General features: G+C 42.8%; 1 long non-coding RNA gene across 1 annotated transcript in view; it reads left to right on the top strand.

Moving 5' to 3' along the window:
* LOC122237449 overlaps positions 1–15,366 on the top strand; it is a 137,299-nt gene extending 121,933 nt beyond the window's left edge. The window contains exon 3 of the long non-coding RNA XR_006216043.1: positions 15,303–15,366. This is a non-coding gene — a long non-coding RNA (uncharacterized LOC122237449). The remainder of the gene's footprint in view (positions 1–15,302) is intronic.
* The last annotated feature ends 12,087 nt before the right edge of the window (positions 15,367–27,453 follow it).

The following is a 27,453-nucleotide window of genomic DNA, read 5'->3' on the forward strand; positions in this document are numbered from 1 at the left end:
CCCAGTGTTGACATAGGTCAGTGAGTTCCAAACTGTTTTATTGCCACAGCAGTGGCTCTTCTGGATGCCAGCACTCAACACCAGTTTGGATTTTGCCTCTCAAGGGACATTGAGATGCTTTTAAAAATCCCATCCTTTGTGACGAATGGAGTCAGAAGGCCCTCTTTTTTTTTTGTTGTTGTTGTTTTGTTTTTAAGATGCATTAAGAAAGCCAAAAGAATGTCTAGAGGAAACAGTGAGATAAGCCAGTAAGAGTGATTTAAGCTTAAAGGCTTACGAAGTCCCCTAGCCGGGTGGATGCCCAAACTCCCCCCACCCCCCAGTGTATTAAACCGTGAGACTTTTTTTTTTTTGAGTGTGTGCCCCTGGAAAACTGTCGCGTAAAATAAGTAAGAGTATAGCTGCCGCAGGGGTGTTGGGGGCAGTGGACTCTCACACGCGCTCCTTTCTCCCCAAGGTGCCTTTTGGCACCCAATCCGACTCCCCGTCTTCACCCAGAGACCCCGACGGGCAGGCCAGGTGCTCTGTGGGGGCCTGGGGCGCCCTCGAGGGAGCTGAGGGGTGTCAGCCAGGGGCGTCCCAGTGCCCAAACAGCCCATTCTGTCCGAGACTGGTCTCATGGGAATGAACATCCTGAAAGAGATGTTTTGTAGGATGCTTTCAGTGGAACTTGTGATCCACAAATATCCTCCTAGAATTTCCAGGCCACATTTTCAGCACATTTTTTTTTTTTTTTCAAATCCAGTCCCTGGCCCATATGTGAAAATTTCCACATAATTATGAAATGCTCTGGTTGAATTCTAGTCAGCAGGAACTGAAGTCCTCTCCTCACCTATTGATTTACCTCGCTCTTCTTTTCTGGCACACGAGGTCAGCATCCCGCCCAGGATCCCGAGCTCTGCACTTCTATGTGAATATGTTCACAAGAAAAAGGGAAGCGCTATCAATAAAGATCATTCGTGGGGTGCCTGGGTGGCATCCGACTTTGGCTCAGGTCATGATATCGAGGTCTGTGAGTTCGAGCCCCGCGTCGGGCTCTGTGCTGACCGCTCAGAGCCTGGAGCCTGCTTTGGATTCTGTGTCTCCCTCCCTCTTTGCCCCTCTCCACTCACTCTCTCTCTCAAGAATAAATAAAACATACCGAGGAGGGCACTTGTCGGGATGAGCACTGGGTGTTGTATGGAAACCAATTTGACAATAAATTTCATATTTAAAAACAAAAACAAAAATAAAAAGAATAAATAAAACATGAAAAAAATTATTTGTGAGTTTAAGTGTACTGTGTGTATGTGCATGCATATATATATACACGTATATATATAGGTATATACATATACCTATACATGTATATATTCAAATATACACATATATACATATGTACAAGTATTCGTATATACATACATACACACACATATTTATATACACACACACACACACACACACACACGTATATGTATATATGTATACATACATGATTTTTCTCTTTCACTACTGGCCACAGACAATTACAGTCTGGGGTCCCAACTGCTTTCAGAACTGATACTCAGGCTTTGTTGCAAATTCAAAAGGTTGTACAATATTTGGGAGTCCTACATCTATCTGAATGAAGTTGCTCCTAGAAAGGCCAAGGCTCAGTGTCCTGATGTTTAGCTTCTGGAATAAAGTGGGGTTTCCCCCTTCATCAGCAAAGGAGTTTGACTCTCCAAAGGGCTAAGTGATTTCCACTTGCTCTCCACTCCTGCCTTCCTGTGTTCAACTTCTGAAGAGAGTAGACAGCTTTAGAAGACGCCAAAGGGAGGTGTTTCTTCACGAACACACACAGGTATTTTCACGGCACCCTGTACACCTTTTAAAGTGATAGACTGTAATTGTTTAAAACCTGGCTGCCTCTCCTCCCTCAGTAAGAAGTCCAAGTCTGCCAGTTTGAACTTTAATGGTCTCAGCTGTTTCGGAGTGGTGTAATCACACTGTTAGATTCATTTTGCAGCTGGACTAGTGAATTATATTCACTCAAATCCCGGCTTTACCTGGTTGACTCTGGGTTTTCGACATCTGCACCCACATGGGCATATAGTTACCTCTGGCCTCTCCCCAGCCAAGGAAGTCTTTAATCCTGGAGGAAATTGTTATTGCTGCCATCCCAGTGTTCTGTTGCTGCCGCGCCTTCTCTCCGAGAGGGTCTCCAGCCAGACGGAGAGGGGGCTCAGACACAGGGAGAAAGTCATGTCTGTGCACTTGCGGTTTCTATCTCTGGCAGATTTGTCAGGAGTTCTGACAACCAGCGAGGCCTGAAAACAGCTAGTCACGGTTACGGATCTCTCCTCAAGTTCACGGTCAGAACAGCTCCCCCCGGAAAGCCACGTCTGAGGGCAACCTTCACGGCTGCGCTGAATACAGTTTTCAGTCAGATAATGGCATTTCAGTCTGGGGCTCGGCAAATGTTGTGACATTCCCTCTGTCTAACCGGAGGTCTTTCCAGCTCTCAAATGCTGGCTGATTTGCAGAGCCGCCTTACGTATCCGTCTCTGATGGAGGATGCCTTCAACTTCCGTGTTGAAGTCTTTACAGCTGATCTGTGCAAAATGTTTTCGACCGGTACAAATACGGCCGCATATTGTCAATGTATTTCTGAATTTCCCTGAATCAGGGATGGGCTCTGTCTTCTTTTGTCCTAGTCTATGCATCCAAGTGAATTCACATAGGATTTGAGAAGCAGGAGCCCAGGAACAAGGAAGCGAACCCGCCACCGCTGAGCGGTGTTGGGAAAACTGAGGCAGGGGAGAACCTCTCGGTAGAACAGAAAACTGGTCAGGCCTGCTGGAAGGGACCCTTGTGTGTAGCCCCTGGTTTGCCTGTCATCCCGGGTTGTGTGGGGGAGGCACAGTGGCGGGTATGCAGTAAACACTTCCTGGCTTCCTGGCACTTCTGCTCGTGTTGAGGGACAGCACGGACTCAGAGCCCCTGCCCCCAGCAGCTCATAGGCCCCGGGCACAGGCGGCCTCACCCCCGAGCCGGAACCTGGGAAGGCTCCAGGTGTGTATAGCCTTCCAGCGGCACAGAGGGCAGTTTTTCCAGGGTTGGGGTGGAGACAGGAGGAGGTCGAGAAGTCCTGACAGACCGATAGAGGTTTGCAGGGGAGGGGAAGACGTTCTACCCACCGGAACTCGGGGACAAAGGCCCAGAGACCTGGCACGCCGGGCCCAGGTGACTCAGGGAACTACCTGGCTACTCTCTAAGCCTGGCTCATTGATTTAGCCTTCTGGGCTTTGGTTTCCTCATCTGTAGGTGGGAGATAACACCCATCTCTGGAAAAGTAGCTGGATCATAGACGTGGCATGAAAACGTCCCGTTTTGCCTAAATCTTCTAAAAGGTATCTGGAGCAAAGATCTCACGAGGGAATTTGCTGGTTCCATGTCTCAACCCGGGTCCTTGCTGCCTTCTGTTCCAGGTTGGAAAGGAAATTATGGAAAAGCTACTCTTTTCCTTGTGGGGGCAAAGTGAACTAGATGTGATCTCATTCCGTCCAGACCCCTCCTTTCAATAATTTGAAGACAAAAAGAATTGGGAGTCAGAAAATACAGGCCACAGACTTGCCACAGGCCGATAGAGAGGACACCATGAAACCGTGGGGACTTACAACCCAGATTTTGTTTTTCGTTAACATGAGTCTGGCCCCATGCCCTGGACCCGACTAGCAGCCCACAGCTGCTGCAAACTGATTTATCCTCCGATGATCGCTGGTGCCACTGCCCATAACGTCAGAGAGATCCTGCTTTTCAGACTGTTTTTGAAAGACACAATGAAATTTTCTTAGCTGCTTTCTGTTCTCTTTGTCATCTGGCGTTTGGGGGTGCTGTGCATGGTTAGCAACTATTGTTTTTTTAAGTAGCTTTTGTTTGGAGATGTTTGGAGATGTTTGGAGGAGTACCAGGGATGATACGTCACAGGATTACCATTAAACACCCCCGACACCTGCCACACTGGATGCTCAGCTCGGTGTTTTCTTTGGAAAATGCCTTTTATGACTTCCTTTTTGTTGTTACTGTTCCTTACCCCTTCAACACGTGTTGAACTAGAACCGAGGAGAAATCTGCCCTGATCTAACTGATCTTTTTCCCTGCCCAGTTCAGAAACTGGTCAGCGGGTCTCGGAACTGAGCCAAGACATGGAAACACCTCAAGCAGGGGGTCCCCACGGGAGGTCATTACGTGGCGCTCAGCCCGGTGCACAGCCTTGCAGGAAAGAACCCAGATGGGGCACAGGGGAAGGACGGCACAGCCCGGTGGGAACAGCGCAGGCCTTGGGGTCCAGCAGACCTCGCTTGAACTCCCTTTTCATCATTTTCTAGCGCTTGAACGAGCCATTTCGTGCTTTTGAATCACGGTACTTGGTTTACACAACAGGCACAGTATAAGCCACCTCCTAAGAGTTGCTGCGGGAATGAACTTAGATGGCGTAACATCTACAAGACCTCCCCAACAGCGGCACATGGGAGATGCTCATGTGGCATCTATTACCGTGATTGTTTTTTATCTGGGAGGGGACGTTGTTTACGTAAGAATCCTCTCTTCCGCTTGCCCCCTGCCCCTTGGGAGGGTGTTTCCCATCCCATGGACTTGCCAGCTGCATCTGCAGTTCCGAGTTCAAGATTCCACTCGAAGGGGCTTCTAGAGCCTTCTGCTAAGGTTCACCCGGTCCGACTTGAGCTCTGAGAATGTTTACCTGCATGCCGCAGCTAAATTGCTCATGAGAGCAATTTGTCACATCACTGCCCAAGAGAGGTTACGTCAGTAAAGAACGGGATGGAAGGGGACTGTCTGCAAGGGGTGGGATTCATGTAAATGTGAAAGTGTTATGTCTCCTGGGCCTGAGGGTTTGAGTGCTATGTAAGACCCGGTGCCCTGTGGCCCAGGAATCATCTCCGCGTGTACCTCGTATCGCATGGAGCTACCCCCGCCTTCCAGCCCGGGTTGGAAAGTAGCACTAGCAACCCAGTCACCCATGTTGTGCATTGGCAACAGCACATTTCCGTTTAAGAGCGTAAGTGTGTGGGTGTGAATCATGCATGTTGTATAAATTCTGCTATGTGACGATTTATTTTCCTGACACCAAATAAATTACACTCAGTGAACTTGGCCTCCATTTACATCACCTTGTCTGTGCATCCTGGGTTAACCTAAAGGGAATTGATGAGAATGACAACTAATTTAGTGGGTGATGAGGACCCTACAATTTGGGCCCCGTAGGCAAATTATTTGAAAGGAGTGAAGAGTCAAAATAGCTCTTATGAACCCCGGGTTTTATAATTCCTAGAGGTTTTTCCAGATTTAGAAGCTCACCTAACACGTGCAGTACAAAGTTGAGCCTCCCTGGTGGAAACGAAGCCCCACACCAGCCCACATTTGAAATCCTGGAAGAGGCACTGATTATACACAGCCCTCAGTGGCCTACTTACCAGGCCTACTTCTCCGCTGTCTGCACTAAGGAAGTATAGAGAAGGCAGATTTTAAAGCAGAATTCGATTTTGAAATTAACTTTGTTGTAATAACCTAAGCTACCACGGGCCCCTTTTTAGAACCACTGCTAATACCAATATCCCTTTAGGAAGAAGTCCTGTTGCGACCTGAAAACTTTGTACCATGTTCCCGGGACCTGATGCCAGTTGCTGACAACTGACTTGCCTTCCCTTTCTTCCCGGAACAAGTCTTATTAGATTAGGTGTCTTGCAGTCACAGACCTGCAGGCAACCACGGAGGCCCCCCGCCACCCCCATGCTTCAACATGAAACTGGACAAACCACGCCCACAGAGGGTTAGCGTTTTGTTCCGTGACACAGAGCACAACCTTGTATGGTTGCAACCACATGGAGCCCACAGACTCTCTGAAGACAGTATGGTTGGTTCTCTTCCCTTGCCCCCACCCATCACGTCTCTGACCAGCTAGTCTAGGGACCAGCATCTTGACATCTTTCCGGAGTTGGTCGTAAGTTCAGAATGTCAGGCTCCAGCCCAATTGGCTACCCCCATGAAACTGGAAAAGAAAAACAAAACAGAACAGTGACACTAACTACTCATTTGTATCCTATTAAACTCTATGAAATGTTAGCCTTGATTATTTTTATCTCCACAGAATTAACTGAACCTATCCTCCCCCAACACACACACACACACACACACACACACACACACACACACACACTTCTGCTTCCATCTTGTCACACTTTTAATTGGCCACTAAATCACTAAATGCTTTGGGTGATGTTTTCTAAATACCTCTGTGATGCCCCCACTAATTGCTACAATCTCCACCCCAGCCCCCTGCCGCCAGGCTACCTCTCTTTGATGTCCCTCCCTGCTGACGTCAGAGTGACTTTTATAAAACCCAGCCTAGTCATGTCCCTTCTCAAATTCTCCATGGATTCTTCTGGGGACTGAATTGTGTCCTATACTGAGGCCCTAACTCCCAATGTGATGGAATTTGGAGGTAGGGCCTTTGGGAGGTGAGAAGATTTAGCTGAGGTTATGAGAGTAGAGCCCCACGATAGGATAAGTACCCTTATGATACCAGAGAGCTTGCTCTCTCTCTCCACCTTGTGAGGACCAGTAAGAAGGTGGCTGTCTCCAAGCTAGGAAGAAGAATCTCACCAGAACCTGACCATACTGGCATCTTGATCTTGGACGTCCAACCTCCAGAACTATGAGAAACAAAGGTCTGTGATTTAAGCCACCCAGGCTGCAGTGTTCTGTTATGGCAACCTGAGCTAAGACAGGTTCCCTTTTGCCCAAAAGGGAAAGTACCAACTCCTTGAGATGGCATGAGGATCAAACCCGATTTGGGTACCTTAGTGCTTAGTAGATGGTTTCTGACTGTGTGAATGAATTGAACAGGGACATTTGTCTCAGAATTCATCTAAAGGTGGAAGTGGTGGGGGAGGAGGGAGAGCCTGTTCTGAGAGCCAAACTGGGGGTGTTGGATTCTGTGCTGCTGCTTGTCCCTGATGGTTAATTTTATGTCAGCTCGACTGGGCCCCAAGGTACCCAGATATTTGGTCAAACAGTATTTGGAGTGTGCCTGTGAGGGAGTTTCTGGATGAGATTAACAGCTCAATCAGTAGCCTGAGTAAATCAGATGCCCTCCCTGTGTAGGGTGATCATCTGATTGGCTGAAGACTGTGCAGAAGCAGAAATCTAGCAGGAACTCCTGTCTGACTTCCCCACTGGGACCTTGGTCTTCTCTGACCTTTGCACTTGAACTGAAACATTGGTTCTTCTTGGGTTTTAAGTCTGCCGGCCTTCAGATGGGAATTACACCATCGGCTCTTCTGGTTCTCAGGCCAACAAACTTGGACTGGAGCTATGCCATCACTCTCCTGGGTCTCTAGCTTGGACTGGAGCTACACCATCACTCTCTTGGGTCTCCAGCTTGGACTGGAGCCACACCATCACTCTCCTGGGTCTCCAGCTTGGACTGGGGCTACACCATCACTCTCCTGGGTCTCTAAGCTTGGACCGGAGCTACACCATCACTCTCCTGGGTCTCTAGCTTGGATTGGAGCCACACCATCACTCTCCTGGGTCTCCAGCTTGGACTGGAGCTACACCATCACTCTCCTGGGTCTCCAGCTTGGACTGGGGCTACACCATCACTCTCCTGGGTCTCCAGCTTGGACTGGGGCTACACCATCACTCTCCTGGGTCTCCAGCTTGGACTGGAGCTACACCATCACTCTCCTGGGTCTCCAGCTTGGACTGGGGCTACACCATCACTCTCCTGGGTCTCCAGCTTGGACTGGGGCTACACCATCACTCTCCTGGGTCTCCAGCTTGCCAGCTGCACATCTAGGGACTTCTTAGCCTCTGTAATCGGATGAGCCAATTCCTTAGAATAAATCTGTCCTCTCTCTCTCTCTCTCTCTCTCTATGTATGCTTGTATACACCTGTGTATGTATGCACCACACACACACACACACACACACACACACACACACACACACAGTTCTGTTTCTCAGGAGAACCCTGATGAATGGTGTCTGTAAGACAGCAGAGCCATGGCAGTGGACTGCAGTCATGGGGACAGTCCTTCCTTCTCCTCCTCTTAGCCCAGCTTAGGAGAGTGCTTCAGCATCTGTGATCTCAGAAGAAAATCAAACATTCAAGATGGGAGTAGAACGTGGCCTCCCCCAGGGACAAGCTGGTGCTGTGTGAGGGGCATCTTTGTTCCTGCTCAGGTGATAAGAGTGCTCAGATCATGTGTGTCATTGTTACCAGGTAGACCCTGAGGCCTGGCCATTGCCCTCCGCTACCGAGGCTCTCCAAGCTTCAATGAGGCTGATGGGTGGAGGCAGGTAGCATACGGCCCAGGGCCCTGCATGCTTCCACTATAGAGGGGCAGCTGTAGAAAATTCCCGAGATTTTATTCCTTTACCTACTCTTGCTCAATCCAGACATTGGAGGTGAAAGCAGTAACTGTCTAGAAAATGAGTTGCTGCAAAATCTGGACAGTAGTTAGTAACTCCTTGAACAATTTTACATTCAGCTGCAATAGTTTCTTTTCCATTTAGATTACAGTAAAATTGTGGTAAGTGGAATAATGGAGACCAGGGGAAGGTCCAGTTTTTGTGGCCTGAAGATTGTAGCAAAGGTATTTGGTTCTTTTTAAGAAAAGGAATTGGGACACCTGGGTGGATTGGTCGGTTAAGTGTCTGACTTCAGCTAAGGTCATGATCTCATGGTTTGTGAATTCGAGCGCCGCATCGGGCTCTGTATTGACAGCTCAGAGCCTGGAGCCTGCTTCAGATTCTGTGTCTCCCTCTTTCTCTCTCCCTTCCTCGCTCTCTGTCTCTCTCAAAAATAAATAAACATTAAAAAATTAAAAGGAAAAGAATAAAAATGATAGGCAAATACAAATGAAAGTGAACATTTATTTAGAATGCGAAAACAAATTTTAAGAAGCTGAAAAGTATCACAACTATCACAAAAATCTTGAAAAATAGCATAAGATTTTCGCTAATTAACCACTTGACACTTCTCTAATACTTTTATTCCTACATCTTTGGCTGTACATCCTATGCATGCTTCTTCATTGGACAGCGGTTTATAATATTAGAGAAGAGTAACTCAGTCTTCTTAATATAGTTGTTTAACACTTATTTTAATTATTGATAGTTGGAATGCATAAAACATACAACTCCACACACAAATGGCCTTGCTGTTTATACTAAAGCTGCAGATTTGCATCTCACAAATAAGGGTATTGAGAAAGAGTATATTTCATTGGATTTTCAGCAGTGAATTCATGGTGCATTTTTAAGTGCATGGGCTGCATTATCGACTGAATTCTTCTAGGAGACAGTTTCCATTTCCAGTAGGTATTGACGAGAGCTGCCTCCTCAGTCTGCCACTCTACATGAATAATGGTTAGAAGAATTTTTCACACATTAGCTTCTGGTTCTAGACAGACCTTTCTACTCCAAGAACGTATTTCCAGTGCCAAATGTGGTATGATGCGTTTATAAGACTATATGATCTCTGGCCCTGGACTTTCATGTTGCTGTGCCGTAGGAGTTGCCACACTGGGCAGCTAGAATACTCTGGCAAAGTGTTCCTATACTGGGACAGACAACAAGAACTTTATTACACATGAAAGGGACAGAATCATATAAATATACCCCAGGAAATCCAAGCTATGTGTATCTTCACTCAACTTCTAATCCAAAACACAAAAATGTATAAGCCATGCCAATAAGAATCTGAGAGAAATATGATGGGAGGAGCGGGAAGTACAAAGAGGTCTTAACTGATTGCAGTTAAAATGTCTTTGTTTGGCAAGTTTTTCAAAAGTATAAATTTTTCAACCATATGGATGCATTGTAAGATCACCTCTCAAGAAACTCGTGGAAGACAACGTTGCTACTTTAGCTTCTTGGTAAATCTACCTCTTACAGACACTTCAAAAATTACTGTACAGAAAAGTTAGGTTGGGTCTGTGTTTGTTCAGAAGTTTTCCTTAGGACAAAGTTAATATCGCAGGAAAATATATAAATTGCCTGGGCAAAACAAACTTTTAAGCTCTTTTAGGACTCCTGTTTGCATACCAAGAATTGCTATTCTAATTTCAACTTTTTCTCAGCCATTCTTTGGAGCAAGTCTCCCAAAGATTTCTTCATTTACCTAAAAATGAATGTGGACACATACCACAAAATGAAGGTTTTTGTAAATAGAAACATAAAATGTTGCTATGGGGATGTCCCCTTTCATAGCTTTTTAACATTATACTATGAGGCCTGGTTAATTGAATAAAACAAGAAAAGTAAATAAAAGGTATACAGATTGGGAAGGAAGGTGTAAGACTATCTTTGTTCACAGATTTCATGGTTGTCTATGTAGAAAGTCTGAAAGGATCTACCAAAAAAGTCCTGGAACTAATAAGCAATTATACCAAGGTTGCAGGATATGAGGTTAATATATAAAAGACATCATTTTCCTATATACCAATAATGAACATTAAATTTGAAATTAAAAACACAGTATCATTTACACACCCTCAAAAATGAAATACTTAGGTACAAATCTAATGAAGTATGTACAAGATTTACATGAGGAAAACTAAAAAACTTCTGAGGTTGAATGAAATCAAAGAAGAATGAAATAAATGGAGAGATAATCCATGTTCATGAATAGGGAGACTCAATATTGTCAAGATGTCAGTTTTTCCCAACTTGATCTATAGATTCAACGCAATCCTAATAAAAATATCAACACGTTATCTTATTATATTACAGACTGAATCAAAGTTTATATGGAGAGGCAAAAAACTCAGAATAGTCAACACAGTATTGAAGAAGAATCAAGTTGGAGGACTGATGCCCCCAACATCAAGACTTACTATAAATCTATAGTAATTGAATAATCAAAGTGAGCAAGTAATATACTATAAATCAAGTATTCAAGTAATACCGTTATTGGTATTAGCAAAAGAATAGACAGGTAGATCAATGGAACAGAATAGAGAGCCCAGAAATAGACACATAAATAAATATAGTCAAGTGTTCTTTCACAATGGAGCAAAGATAATCTCTTCAATAAATGGTGTTAGAACAACTGGGCGTCTGCATGCAAAAAAGCAAAAATAATCTCAACACAAACCTTACACCCTTCACAAAAATTAACTCAAAGCAGATCATAGACCTGAATATTAAAAGCAAAAGTATAAAACTCCTGGGAGATCACATAGGCTAGAAACTAGATGATCTTGTGTATGGCTGCTTTTTTAAGTACAACACTAAGGGCACAATCCATGAGTGACTGATAAGCTGGATTGCACTAAACTTTAGAATTTCTGCTCTGCAAAAGATAACATCAAGAGAATTAGAAAACAAGCCACAGACTGGCTGTGTGGAGAAGATATATGCAAAAGACACATCTGATAACTGTTATTCAAAGTATACAGAGAACACATAAAAGTCAACAATAAGAAAACAAACATCATGTTTTAAAAATGGACCAAAGAGAGGCTCCTGGGTAGCTCAGTCGATTAAGTGTCCGTCTTCGGCTCAGGTCATGATCTCATGGTTTGTGGGTTCAAGCCCTGCATCGGGTTTCTGCTGTCACTGTAGAGCCTGCTTCGAATCTTCTGTCTCCCTCTCTCTCTGCCCCTTCCCTGCTTGCATACTCTTGTGTTCTCTCTCTCCGAAAAAGAATCATTAAAAAAAAAAAAAAAGGGCCAAAGACCTGAACAGACACCTCACCAACGAAGACATATGGATGGCAAATAAGCACATGGGAAGACGTTCCATATCTTGTGTCATCAAAGAAATTGGATGCAAATTAAAATAACAATCAGATACCACTATACAATTCTGAGAGTGGCCGCAATCCAGATCACTGACAGCACCAAATGGTCGTGAGGATGTGGAGCAACAGGAACTCTCGTTCACCATTGGTGGGAATGCAAAATGGTGCAGCCACTCTGGAAGACAGTTGGGCAGATTCTTACAAAACTAAATATACTCTTATCCTATGATCCAGCCATCATACCCCTTGGTATTTAGCTCATGGAGTTGAAGACTTATGTCTGCACAAAAACCTTTATATGGATGTTTGTAGGATGATTGCCTTGTAGAGAATAGTTGTTTCATATCAGGATGTACTTAACATTTAGGAAAGTAGAAATGATACTTAAATTCACAAGAATAACAACTTTTTAATTTGGAAGAATCTCTCTAAGTTTTAGATCAGTCTTAGAGATGTAGGCTAAGAAGCCAAATCATGGTATCTCCCATAGTTTTATCTGTGTTAGATGATACAGAACTCGCTAATCTGTGTTCTTATGTGGACAGTACAGGAAGCTGAAATGCAACTCTGTGAAGTCACTGTTGGAGAGCAAAATTGGAGGAAAATCATGTCGTTATTTTAAAATGTAATCTGTGTTTTTCCATTTCTTTATATCTTCTTCAATTTCCTTCATAAGCTTTCTATAGTTTTCAGCATACAGCTCTTTTACATCTTTGGTTAGGTTTATTCCTAGGTATTTTATGCTTCTTGGTGCAGTTGTGAATGGGATCAGTTTCTTTATTTGTCTTTCTGTTGCTTCATTATTAGTGTATAAGAATGCAACTGATTTCTGTACATTGATTTTGTATCCTGCGACTTTGCTGAATTCATGTATCAGTTCTAGCAGACTTTTGGTGGAGTCTATCGGGTTATAAAGAAATGGAAAAACATTCCGTGACCATGGATTGGAAGAATAAATATTGTCAAAATGTCAATACTACCCAAAGCTATCTACACATTCAATGCAATACCAATCAAAATTGCACCAGCATTCTTCTCAAAGCTAGAACAAGTAATCCTAAAATTCGTATGGAACCACAAAAGGCCTCAAATAGCCAAAGTAATTTTGAAGAAGACCAAAGCAGGAGGCATCACAATCCCAGACTTTAGCCTCTACTACAAAGCTATAATCATCAAGACAGCATGGTATTGGCACAAAAACAGACACATAGACCAATGGAATAGAATAGAAACCCCAGAATTAGACCCACAAAAGTATGGCCAACTAATCTTTGACAAAGCAGGAACGAATATCCAGTGGAAAAAAGACAGTCTGTGTAGCAAATGGTGCTGGGAGAACTGGACAGCAACATGCAGAAGGATGAAACTAGACCCCTTTCTTAAACCATTCACAAAAATAAACTCAAAATGGATAAAGCACATGAATGCGAGACAGGATATAATCAAAACCCTAGAGGAGAAAGCAGGAAAAAACCTCTCTGACCTCAGCCGCAGCAATTTCTTACTTGACACATCCTCAAAGGCAAGAGAATTAAAAGCAAAAATGAACTATTGGGACCTCATGAAGATAAAAAGCTTCTGCACTGTAAAGGAAACAATCAACAAAACTAAAAGGCAACCAACGGAATGGGAAAAGATATTTGCCAATGACATATCGGACAAAGGGCTAGTACCCAAAATCTATAAAGAGCTCACCAAATTCCACAGCCAAAAAATAAATAATCCAGTGAAGAAATGGGCAGAAAACATGGATAGACACTTCTCTAAAGAAGACATCCAGATGGCCAACAGGCACATGAAAAGATGCTCAATGTCACTCCTCATCAAGGAAATACAAATGAAAACCACACTCAGGTACCACCTCACACCAGTCAGAGTGGCTAAAATGAACAAATCAGGAGACTATAGATGCTGGCGAGGATGTGGAGAAACGGGAACCCTCTTGCTCTGTTGATGGGAATGCAAACTGGTGTAGCAGCTCTGGAAAACAGTGTGGAGGTTCCTCAACAAATTAAAAATAGATCTACCCTATGACCCAGCAATAGCACTGCTAGGAATTTACCCAAGGGATACAGGAGTGCTGGTTCATAGGGACACAAGTATCCCAATATTTATAGCAGCAGTTTCAACAATAGCCAAGTGTTGGAAAGAGCCTAAATGTCCATTAACTGACGAATGAATAAGGAAATTGTGGTTCATATACACAATGGAATACTACATGGCAATGAGAAAGAATGAAATCTGGCCTTTTGTAGCAACATGGATGGAACTGGGGAGTGTTACGCTAAGTGAAACAAGTCCTACAGAGAAAGACAGATACCATATGTTTTCACTCTTATGTGGATCCTGAGAAACTTAACAGAAGACCATGGGGGAGGGGAAGGAGGAAAAAAAAAGGTTAGAGAGGGAGGGAGCCAAAACATAAGAGACTCTTAAAAACTGAGAACAAACTGAGGGTTGGTGGGGGGTGGGAGGGAGGGGAGGGAGGGTGATGGGTATTGAGGAGGGCACCTGTTGGTATGAGCACTGGGTGTTGTATGGAAACCAATTTGACAATAAATTTCATATAAAAAATGTAAACTGTGCAAGAAATAAATTATTTCTGACCAAGTTCTCTTAAGGAGCTTAAACTTGATTAATTCTCAGTCTAGATAAACTTTTACCTCTGGCAATTACATGCCACTATTACAGTGATTATTTTATAAAAGCAAACAAACACTATCTGGAGTTAATATTTGCTCGTGGGGAAAGTATGCCAAGAGCTTAGAATACGTTTACTGGAGATTTTGCTTGCTAGGTTTGTGTACAAAGTTTGAAACACCAAAATCCTTTTAGCATCATTAAAAAAAAAAAACCAAAATAGCACACAAAGAGTTGTACCCAGTAAAGCTGAAATCTGATATAGAAATAGGCAAAACCTTAGGAATTTTGGATAATCAGCCAAATACTGTCTATCCCTAATGAATTCCAGTCCAACTAACTTTGCTGTTGAGTTAGTCTCTGAAATGACCTCTGCTGAAATCTATACTATGTGCCCTTGTGTATGTCAGAGAGTCATAAGTAATGGCTGAAGTCTTGCTAATTTGAAGATTAGATTAATATTATGCTAAACAGACTGTGGTCTGTTGGTTTAACCTACCCACACAAGAGTTAACAACGGGATGTTGGCTAATATTCTCAACAGGGAAGAAAAAGAAACTTATTTCTGACTTTTGTATCTGCTTAGGTGTCAAGATTAATAATTTGTTTTAACAGAGTTTTCTTTGACTTAAATTCCTGGTGGGCATATGTGACTACGTTTGAATTTCAGAAAATGTGTTAGATATCTACACATCCTCTTAATTAAGCCAGGGATCTGAGAAAAACTAATATTTTATGCTGGTATCATAATCCAGATATAATATCCTTCTTAAATTCACATATGATTAACCTTTACAGCAAAAAAAGAAACATAACCATGATCCATGACCCTAGGTTTGCTACCATAATTCTCTCTATTAACCTATAGGCTGCAGGCTCAGTCAATGAAAAACGACTGGTGAGTGAGGGCAGAGGAGCCAAGTGGGCCACCATCTGGTCTTTGAGTGACTGACTTTCTTCAAACTTTATTGACTCCTGAATGTCTTGGGCCTCCTTGTTTATTGAGAACCTTAGGTAAGATTTCCGGTTGGCAGTGAGTAGGAAGTTAGATCTAAAATTTCTTTTCCACTTCTATACCTTGGTGTGTGCCTAAAACATTTTTCTTAGGCTGAAAGACAATAAAAATATGTCATATGTGCTAAGCTTTATGTATGTATCTGTTCTGAGGAGCTATGGAGGGGATGCTTTGTCATTTACTACAGTGTGTGTGTGTTTCTTCTCTGGAGTTTAGGAACTCCTCTTCAGAGGCTGGGTTTAATTTATTTGTTTCTAAAGAAGGACAGGTATTTTAGTTGTTATAGAGCCTTGTTTAGGGGAGAGTTTAAGATAGGAAGTAAGAAGCTCTTTCATAGGTAAGTCACTTAATTTTACTCCAACTCTGTTTTCTCATTACCAAAACGGGTCACAGGGAGGATTAAATGAGTAAATGCATGAAAGTGCTTAGAGCTACACCAAGCGGCCCCCACAAGGACAGAGGCCACACTGAGTGACCACCAAGGACAGAGGCCACACTGAGTGGCTGGAGGAGAGGGCACTGACAATCTTAGATTTCCAGCTCAGGGAGACTAGGAAGGGCATGGTGCTGAGAACCACAGGAAAGTATAGACACTAATGGTGATTGACACTTTAAATGAATGATATGTCTGCTTTTCACGATATAAATGAAAGTCTTTTAATGATGACATTGCTACCTCAAAGAGAAATAACAAAAATGGAGAAATCCAGGAGTATAATGTGAGGAGATTTCTATCTGCTTAGGGCTTTGAAACTAAGAACCATGCATACTCTATACTGTAGGAGCCACCACCAAAAAATCGTTAATGACCAATCATTATTCTTTCCAACTAAGAAAGCGTTTCTCTAAATGTCTCAGAGTACAACTGGCTTGGGGAAATAGATGAGCAGCTACGATGTATGCATATGTGTATGTGCAAAGTTAGTGCAGAGTACGTCAACTTTGCCGTTTGCAGCTGGACTGTGCCTTTGGTAAGCTCACAGATAAGACTTACATATACGTAGAGTGAAACTTAATTCAGCAATTAAAAACTTCAGAAAGAAGTCACTGGATTTAAAAATGACATATTTAAAAAGTAAATGAATAAGAACTTAAAAATTATTAGTATTTGTATTTTATTTCTATTACACTATACCCTTGTTTACTTATTAAATAAACTTTCATTATGTACCATGTACATGGCACTATGAATATATAGAGATATATGGGATAATGAGTTAAACATATTCCCATTTTTATGGAACTCACAATCTAGTGGGAAAGATAAAGATTAAGCCATTATTAAAGCACTATTGTTAGTTAATTGGATTTTATCTTATTGGAAATTATTATTACTTGATTGGTAGAACTTACAAAGGAGTACACGGTGGGGAGAGAGAGGATAGCAAGTGAATCAGAAGTTTGGTATGCAAAGGGCAGATCAGGAAAGGCTTTTTAAATAATGTTTTATTTGAAATAAATTCTGAAGGGTAAAATAAAGAGCATGACACAAAGGAAACACTTATGTGCAAATGACTAGAGGTGGAAAAAAGCATATAGATTTTAATGAACTGGAAAAAAAAAAGGCCAGTGTGAAGAATCACAAAAAGCAAAAGAGAGCTGTCATATTCGTGAACTATGGAAGCTTCTGGTATTTTATCCCCAAATTTTAATGCTTAATAAACTATCGAATAAAGAGAGAAACACCAATACTAGAAACTAACACATACAAAGAAAGAAAATAATAAAAGAATACTGACTATCGTCACCTTCTTTAACATAGAATTAGAGGTGGTGACCAGTGCTGTTAGTTAAGAAAAATAAGAGATATAAGGAAAAGTAAAACTCATTACTTGCAGTTGATATTATCATAAACCTAGAAAAAACAAAGAAAAAGAGAATCAAGAAACCATTAAAATTAATAAGAGAGTTTGCAAGGCATCTGGATACAAAATCAGTAAAATCAGTACTACTTGTATTCAGCAATTACCAACTGGAAAAGTTAATAAACGATCGTAGCTGTATTCACAATAGTAAACCTAATGGTGATTAATTTAAACAAGAATATTTAATAAGGGCATGGAATATTCTCTCAATAAATGGAAAGGCATTCTATGTCATTGATGGGATTTACGTACTTACTTACTTACTTACTTACTTACTGGGCTTTGAAGGGCCATGTGGAGATTTGAAAGCCTATTTTCTCCTTGTCAGACAAGCAACCATACTGTTCTTTACAAAAGCAGGCTGGGACGTAAGGATGTGACTTGTGCTGGCCTTCTGGTGTTTCTAAAAGGTAGTCACTGGAATCCATTCAGGAAGCTACTGAAACATTGTTAAGGGTATATAGGTTAAAGACTTCTTATTTCTTTAAGGCTCAAATATCACTTCATTGGTGAAGCCTCTCCAAAATGTGAAGCTCCCATTTTTGTGTTCATAGCACTGTAAAAATCTATCTAATCACCCTTAGCACATCATGTTTACATTATGTGTGCATATATTTCCTCCCTTTTTTAACTAAGAAATTTTTATTTGAGTATCGTTGATACACAATTTTGTTAGTTTCAGGCATACACTATAGTGATTCAACATCTCTGTAGGTTACGCTGTGCTCACCACAAGTGTAGATATCATCTGTCCGCATCCAATGCAATTACACTATCATTGACCCTATGTCCTGTGCCGTACCTTTATTCCCATGAGTTATTCATTCCATAACTGGAAGCTTATGTCTCTCCCACTCCCTTTCACCCATTTTGCCCATCTACCAATGTCCTTCCCTCTAGCAACCATAAGTTTGTTCTCTGTATTTATAGGCTTGATTCTGTTTTGTGTTTGATAATTCATTTGTTTTGTTTTGTTTTTAGATTCCACATATGAGTGAAATACCATGACTAATCATCAGGGAAATGCAAGTCAAAACCACAGTGAGATATCACTTTATACCTATAATAATGGCAAAAATAAAAAAGACAAGAAATAACAAGTGTTGGTGAGGATGTGGAGAAAAAAGAACCCTCTTGCACTGTTGGTGGGAATGCAAATTGGAGCAGCACCGTGGAAAACAGCACAGAGGTTCCTCAAAAAATTAAAAATAGAAATACCAGGGGTGCCTGGGTGGCTCAGTCGTTTAAGTGTATGACTTCAGCTCAGGTTTGGCCCATGATCTTGCAGTTCTTGGGTTCAAACCCCATGTCAGTCTCTGTCTCGACAGCTCAGAGACTAGAGCCTGCTTCAGATTCTCTGTGTCTCTTTCTCTCTACCCCTCCCCTGCTCACGCTCTGTCTCTCTCCCTCTCTCTCTCAAAAATAATAAACATTAAAAAAGTTTTAAAAATAGAAATACCGTATGATCCAATAATTCTGTTACTAGGTATGTACCCAAAGAAAACAAAAACATTAATTCAAAAAGATGTACGCACTCTAATGTTTAGTGCAGCATTATTTACGATAACCAAGATATGGAAGCAATCTAAGTACCCACTGATCGATGAATAGATAAAGTAATTGTGATGTACACATGTGCTCGTGTACATGCACGTGCACACGTGCGCGCACGGACACACACACACACACACACACACACACACAGACACGTGGAGGAATATTATGTAGCCATAAAAAAGGATGAGATCTTGTCATTTGTGAAAATATGGATGGAACTAAAGGATATTATACTAAGTGAAATAAGTCAGACTATATGTTTTTTATACTAGACTCTGAGTCTTTTAAAGGCAAATACCATGTCTTCATTCAGTTTTGTATCTCTTTTTCCGAGCAGAAAATCTGTGAAAAAGCAGGTGATTAACAGTTGTTTAATTCATAGAAAAAGCACGATTTTCTCTTAGTTTTTCTTGCTTGGCTATAGATTTCTATGATTTTTGGATAGAAATCTAGCACTTTGTTTAAAAATGTTACGTGAAGAACCCATGCATTCTGGTTATAACGTCAAAGCCATTGTGTATAACAGTTCCAGAGGTACTAGAGACTTAGAGGTCCTTAAGTCAGAAACCTGGCTGTTGTTAGAGCCTGTGACTCTCTTGAGCATATCTCGGCTGCATAGATATTTCCACTGAGATGGGAGTAGTACAATCTGGGAAGAGTTCTTTGCTGGAGTCGTCTTAGATGTCCTTAGGATTATTGGCTTCTAAGCCTGAATATCCTAGTCATAGATCCATTGGTATCACATCACTTCGGGCACCTCAGATCTCCATGTTGGTAAAAAAAAAAGTCTCAGGCGAGAAGCAGCGTAGGTCTTTGTTGTGATCGAAACATAAGCTGGGCATGGACATAGGCTCATGTCTGCTTTTTGTGTCAACGTTGTACAGGGGTGTTGGCCAGCCCTCAGAGCCAGAGTTCCTGCCTTGAAGGAGGCGTTGAGGTGTTTCATGCGTGGCACGAGGGCGTTGTTTACGTCCCTGGTGACAGAGAATCATGGGAGAATGGGAATCGGAGGGTTTAATGTCTGGCATATGATATTCCTAGCTATGGTCTGAGTTACTGGCAGGTACTGCGGTACAGGAAACACACAGGTAAGTGGCAAGCTGTGAGGTAGAATGCCAGCTCACCCCCTGATCACCGTGTGACCACGCCATGTTGCTGGACTGTGACATGGTCACTAACGAGCAGCTGCATTTAGTGGCTGGGAGGAGCAAATGAGACGGTACTTAGGAAAATGGGTGTTTTACAACTTCAGTTGCCGTGAATGGATGTTTTTATTAATCCATGTAAGCACCAATAGGGGAGAAGTTCAGGATGTTGCCTGGGGTCCGGAAGGAGACAGACGAGAGTTGGCAAATGGGTTCCGGTTCCTGCCTATCTGCCCATGTCACTGGGCAGACGGAAAGAAAACCTGCACATTCTTCGTGTATGCTATCGAAAATTCGCTAAATAGAAGATGCAAAATAGGTGAGGAGGAGCTAATGAAGGGCGGGCATAGCGCGCCCATGCTTCAGAGCTTTGGTCTGTTCCCCCTTGGGCACAAAGCGCAGGACAGATGAGGAGTTTAGCGCCATGGATAAATGTTTTTCCTGAACGGAGATGAAGAAACGGCCCCAGAGATGAGAGACACTTGCAGGAGGGTCCTGGTGAAAGGAAGCCTCTGGATGGAAATCTCCTCTTGGAAATGATGAAGTGTGGACCAGTTAGTTGACCTCCGTCCCAGCCTGCCCCGGAGCACAGCAGAGGTGGAGCACAGATGCGGGAGAGACCGGAGGCACACGTGAATTCTTTGCATACAGACGTGGCAGGCGCTCATTTCGGAAGTCCTGGCTCAGGCTGAGAGCGAGTGGGGGTGGGAAGGTAGAGACCTGGACCTAGTGCTGACTCTGCTACTGCCAGGCTGGCCTTGGTGTCTTCCTCTAGGAAATATGAGGGTTGATGGAGCTGTTCTCTACCCTAGAATTCTGGGAAAGATAGAAAGATCATCTCTTTGTCTTCAGATGGTTTTATCAGTTTTACACGTTTCTCTTTTTTTTTAATTAATTTTTTTTTAAACATTTATTCATCTTTGAGAGACAGAGAGAGAGACAGAGCATGAGCAGGGAAGGGGTAGGGAGAGGGAGACACAGAATCCGAAGCTGGCTCCAGGCTCCGAGCTGTCAGCACAGAGCCCTACACGGGGCTCGAACTCATGAACTGCGAGATCATGACCTGAGCTGAAGTCAGACGCTCAACCGACTGAGCCACCCAGGTGCCCCTAGTTTTACAAATATTTCTTAATCCAGGAGACTTCAATGTCTGGATGGGCAGAGATGTATTTTCTTGTTACAGAGATTTTACTCTGAGAATGTAATTTCTGATGTGGTTTAATATGTGTGTTCTCCAGGGACATTATTATTATTTCCCAGGTAATTTATATTTTCTTCTAAATATTTGAATTTCAAACCCATTTTTAAGTTCCAAAGTTTAAAAATTTTTCTGGTGCCCTGTATTATTTTCCAATGGGAACTCTTGCCCAATTTCTTAGAACTTAAGATTAAACTCTCAGAAAAGTTATTTAGACCCTTCGTTTTAGAATCACATCTCTCCTATAGTTTCTCTTCTAAATTAGAAAGTTGCAATTTGAGAAATATCTTATTGAATTTCTCCTTGCCTGTAGTTTTCTGATTATCTTTTTTGTAACAGTTTTGTTGAGGTAGAATTCACATACCATGCAATTAGCCCATGCACATTTAAATGGTTTTCAGTATATTCACAGAGTTATGCGACCATTGCCAAAACCAATTATTAGGACATTTTTATTAGCCCAGAAAGAAGTACCTTCCCTTTAGCTAACATTCCCCAAGACATTCCATTCTGGCCCCCAGCTCTAGGCAGCCACTAATCTACTTTCTATCTCTTTTGATTTGTCCATTCGGAAAATTTCATATACATGGAATCATATAATAATGTGTTTTCTTGTGCCTGGCTTCTTTTACTTAGCATGTCTTCGGGGTTTGCCTGTGCTGTAGCACACATCAGTACTCCATTCCTTTTAATGGCCAAATAATATTTCATTGTGTGGCCATACCACGTTTTGTTTATCCATTCATCAGTTGAGTTGATAGTTGGGTTGTTTTTATTTTTTGGCCATTATAAGTAATGCTGCCATGAACATTTGTGTACATGTGTTTTTGTGGGCATATTTTCACTTCTCTTGGGTATATACCTAGGAGAGGAATTATTGGGTCACATGGTAACTATGTACAATCTTTTGAGGAGCTGCCAGGCTCTTAGCTAAAGTGAGTCACACCGTCTTACATTTCCACCAGTCACGGATGAGGGTTCTGATTTCTCCACTTCCTCACCAATACCTGTTGTAGTCTCCCTTTTTTATTACAGCCATCCTCCCGGGGTGTGAAGTGGTACGTAATCGAGGCTTTGATTTGTGTTATCTTAGTGACTATGAGGTTGAATATCTTTTCATGTGCTCATTGGCCCTTCGTATATCTTCGGCGGAGAAATGTGTCTTTGCGGCTTCTTCTGTTGGGACACACGTCACAGTGCCACTCGCCTTCTGTCCTCTGGCTGCAGGATGGGGCATTTGGCAAATAACTTCAAGTCTGCAGATTTTGGGAGCTGTAATACAGTAGGTTTAATGGCAAATAGTTTTATTGCTCCCTGACTCCATTTTAAAGAAGAGTAATATATAACTACTTTTATGAGAAAGCATTATTTGTTATCATGCATATGCAGTGTAGCACGATCCAGTCCAGCTTTCAACTTTAATGTCTTCATTTTATATACTTGATGAGGGTAATTTTCGTTTTCATAATATTGTCTTTGTGTATAATGAAATACTACTGGTTCAGGACGAATCAGCCTTAAGTATAAAAAGATCCTTAGTTTATCTTAGAAATACTAGCAATCAAATCGGAGAATTAGAGTAAAACAAATGATCGAGATTATGTTTCTGCTGCTTCAGGGGCCACTACAGAATTCTTAGGAACAACATTTCTATTCTTTCTCTTTGGATCTCTTACCAAGAGTTCACTGCCAATTTCCCATGTGGTTTTCATATGGAGAGAGTTCATGGCAGTGCACCAGACTGAGTTCCCATCTCTTTAGACTGATGTCTTCTAAAAGGATGTCATCAATCATGCCTTAAAAGCCTCTTCCAAGAGTAAAGCTTCCAGTTTGGGTCCCATTCCTGACTTAGTTCACACCTGGGAGGTGTCAGTAAATTAGTAATGGGTCCTAGACTCTTTTCCTCTCTGTTTGTCTTCTCTCTCTCTCTCCCCTCCCCGCTCCTGCATTTCTTAAGAATCTTAAGAATGTTGTTGGGGATATAAAAATCAGTAAGAGCTGGTCATCGCTCAGTGAGTGAAGCAGGGATGTGCACAAGGGGCTAGTACACCAGTGAGGTTGCTGTGATGGAGAAGTACTGGGGAGCTTGAGGGAGCACAGAGGATAGTGCCTGGATGGCAGAGACGTTGAACTGCAGGAGACGTTCGGGCCAAGATTCGCAGGGGAGGAGACAATAATGAAGAGGTGCATTCTGGGAGACAAATGCGACAGAACGATGCAGGGCTGGAGGAGGGACACAGTGATTATCCGTGAGTCTGGGGGGCGGGGGGCGTATGCCAGTGGGCCCCATGTTGGAGGTGAGCTGGCAAGAAGAACAGACAAATAACATTCTTAGTGGTATTCTCTCTCGTGTTATTTCTTCCCATGACCTCAGTCTCACTCCCTAGAAAAACAAAGAGCAAATGAACTATTCCTTCATCGGAGCTTGTCACAGATTTGACACTTGCTGTGATACCCATCGTAGGTCTTCCGTCGTCCATGGGAGTAACCCCCCATGCCTTCGTCGTTTCCTCATATCCATCACCAGCTCAGTGTTCTCTGTTGGAAATACTCCAGTTTGCAAATCTCCCTATAAATATGGCTCTTGATGCAGAATCCGGCACTCCAGATGTGGTTTTCAAAGTGTGACGTCTCAGGGCTACTCTTTTCCCTTTGCCACGAGCACCGAACTTTCGCATCCAGTCACACCCGCCCAGGTGAGCTCATTTCAAACCTCTGAGCCTTGTTTACCTGCTAAACCAGGCTCTTTCATCTTGAGGGCATATTATTCTTGACTCAAATTACAGGCCTGGTTATTTATACATATTTATTTTCATCTGGTTAGCTTTGACTTATTTTTTTCCCCCAGGAATGCCAGAACCTTTTAAAATCCTCGTCCAACCATCTAATAACGTCTTGGCGATCTCTCCCCACCTAGTGTCGTCTGAAAATTTCAGAGTCATGAAATCTTCTGGTTTATTTCCATCCAGCAGTTTGGTAAAGATACCGATAGCAGCTGGGTTGAGCCCTTATTAAGAGCCCGTGTTAGTGCTTCGGCATTTAAATGACCCATGTGTGAAACTGGCAGTCGTGTAGAAAGTATTGTTCACTGATTGATAAGCAGACATCCCAGCACAGGATCTTGGAGTTAAGACTGTGCATTTCCTCCGTCTCAGTAAACTGAGATGCTATTAAAATGCGAACCCCTGGGTCTCACTTGAGGCCTCTGCCAGCAGGCACAGGTGGATCTGCATCTTAACAGGTGACTTCCTGAGCACTGGGGCCCGAATGAGTCAAGTAGTTAGGCTGTCCTTAGCCCGGGCCTGGAGCGGTGGAGCGGTGGTCTAGGACAGGCAGGCCACGTCTGGCTTGGTGTCACAGCTGTGGGACAGAGCATGAGTAAAAATATCTTTTTAATGTTTATTTATTTCTGAGACAGAGACGGAGCATGAGTGGGGGAGGGGCAGAGAGAGAGGGAGACACAGAATCGGAAGCAGGCTCCAGGCCTGCTGTCAGCGCAGAGCCTGACGCGGGGCTCGAACCCACAAGATAGTGACCTGAGCCGAAGTCGGTCGCTCAACCGTCTGAGCCACCCAGGCACCCCGATGGGTAAATATGCTTAAAGTGATATGCTGGTGAAGTTATGCCGGAGAGGTTTTTGGTGCTCTTAGGAAAAATCCGTATTAACTCATGAGATCCTTCTTACGATGCAGCCTTCAGCCTGGGCCAGGGAGCGTCTTTGCCCTCCACGAGGTGCCTGCATGGTGTCCGCATTACTGTGGCTTTAGTCACTGCTGGCTTGGGAGCACAGCTGTCCTGCGTTGCTTGCATGAAGTGGCCGCTCTCATTCTCCGGCGCAGCACCTCTGGCCCCGCCAGACTCTGGAGCCGTGAGCCTCGGTGGGCTCCATTGCTCGTGAACAGCCTCCAGCTCTCACTTACCCCCAGGGCAGACAGCACAGGTTCGGCCGGGTGCTGGGCAAGAGTCTCCTGAAGCACACAGTCACCGAACCGCAGCTCTCGAGGTCCTCACTCTATATTTACTTGTGTGACGGGGCTGCCAAGGTTCCACCTGTTGTCATGTGATCCTGACACCACTGGGGATTTCAAGATCACTATTTTCAAAGCTAGTCACGAGCGCCACACCTTCCCTCTCCTTAGAAGATTCTCATTATCTGTTCGTTAGACAGCCCTCTGTTTTCTGCAACGTGATTCAACCCCACAGGCTCTGTCTTTATTTTAGGAGGCAGTGCAAGTTGTTGTTCAGGACTTCTGTCGGGAAGTTTTACCTGCTAGATTCTTCCCTCTCTTGGCAACCAAGCATCCAGAGATCATTCTAGATCTTTCCAGCATCTGACCACTCCTCCACGATGACTTTGCCACTTAACTTTCTTATGGCAGTGTCTCCTCTGAAATATGCCTAAAAGTCTTTCTGTTGTTTTTTTGTTTATGTAACTAGTATCTCTAAATTCCTACCATTCTTTTTTGAGTCTAACATCAAGAATGAAAAGCTCATTCAAAAATACATTTTTATTCTGATTATAAAAGACAAGCATGATTGTTGGTGAAAATGTATTACTTAGAAATGTAGAAAAAAAATGATTATAATTATACCACCCAAAAACATTGCATTTTGATTTATTTAATTGACTCTTCCTCAGTGCACACGTATTTTCACAGTTGTCACTGCTCTTTATCTACAATTTAGTTTCCTCCTTTTTTCACTTAGCAAGTTGTCTGCTTCAGGCCATTATATGACCATCAAAATACAAATTACTATGTGGTTATACACTATTGTTGGTCATCCATGGTGTCTCTTATAAATAGCATCATGATGAATATCTTTTATCTCAACGTTTTTCTCAGTGTCTCTCTCTCGGGTAACTTGCGCAGGGTAAAGTCAAAGAAGCCCTCGTATTATAGCAAGGGACATTTTTAAGGTTCTTGATACATAGTTCCAGATTGCTTTCTGAAAGAATCAAATCCATGGATACAACTATTGGCAATATGTGGGAATATTTATTGGCATGATTTGTCCTAAGAATTCCATAGTTATACATTCTAAAGGGAAAAAGTAGCATTCTATATTAGAAAGGTGAAAACATTTTTATAGTTGAAGCAGATCTTTTTTTTTAAGTTTATTTATTTATTTTGAGAGAGAGAGTGAGTGAGAGAGCAAGGGAGGGCAGAGATAGAGGGAGAGAGAGACTCTCAAGCAGGCTCCACACTTCCAGCACAAAGCCTGATGCGGGGCTCGAACTCACAAACCATGAGATCATGACCTGAGCCGAAATCAAGAGGCAGACACTTGAAAGCCTGAGCCAACCTCACGCCCCTATAGTTGAAGCAGATCTTAAGCCAGGTCCCGTGAGCACATGGTGAAGGATGCTCAGCAAATCCTTTGTCCATGGGGTTTGATGCGGTGAGCATCGTCAAGAGAGTGACGGACACCTGAAGTAAATAATGATGCTAGTAGGTAGACCTCTGGCTTTTCTTGTGACTTTTTCATCGTCGTAAGAGCAAGAGTGTCCAACGTGATACAGCTTCTTAATGCCTCATGTGTGTGACCTGGGCACCAATTCATGCAGGCACAGCTCTGAAAATTCCAAAGAGTGATGGGATAGTCCACGAGGTTGGCTCTTTAGTGTAAATTGTCGCACTTTTGTAGTATGACAGATGGTCTAATGGCGGGCTTTCACCGAACTCTGATAGTTTTCACTAATCAGCAAAGTACATATGAAATTCAGATAGGAAAAAGTGGAAATAATAGAGAACTAGGCACTTAAAATTGGTCATCAAAGGTTGACAGGTCAACTCCTCCTGTCCCCCTGCACGAGATCGGCATAGTCCAGATTGCACCTGCTGGGCTAGGGGAATTAACAGTTCTGTGGTCAAACAAATTGGGATGAAAATCCTTGTCCTGTTAACTTTTGCAGGCTCCTGGGAAACTTCCTTGGCTTCCCCGAGATTCATTTTCCTTATCTGCCAAAATGGGAACATTTTCTCATAAATAACATTTCTTTTTAATCTAGCGGATTACGTGAGACAGCATGGGTAATTGATATGAGTTGTAGCCTCCACATAGACATTGTTCAACCAACATCTATTTCTTTACTCATCCTTCTCTGCATAGCCCCCAAGTGTGTGACACATACAAGTCCTGTCTTGCCTTGCGGTCTTCAAAATGCACTTTCCCTATCCTACGATATGCTTCAGTGCAAATTGATCTCTTATTCCTGTAATGTGCTAACCATTAGGGCT

Source organism: Panthera tigris, chromosome A3 (genome assembly GCF_018350195.1).
Source record: "Panthera tigris isolate Pti1 chromosome A3, P.tigris_Pti1_mat1.1, whole genome shotgun sequence".
In the NCBI taxonomy this organism is placed as follows: domain Eukaryota; kingdom Metazoa; phylum Chordata; class Mammalia; order Carnivora; family Felidae; genus Panthera; species Panthera tigris.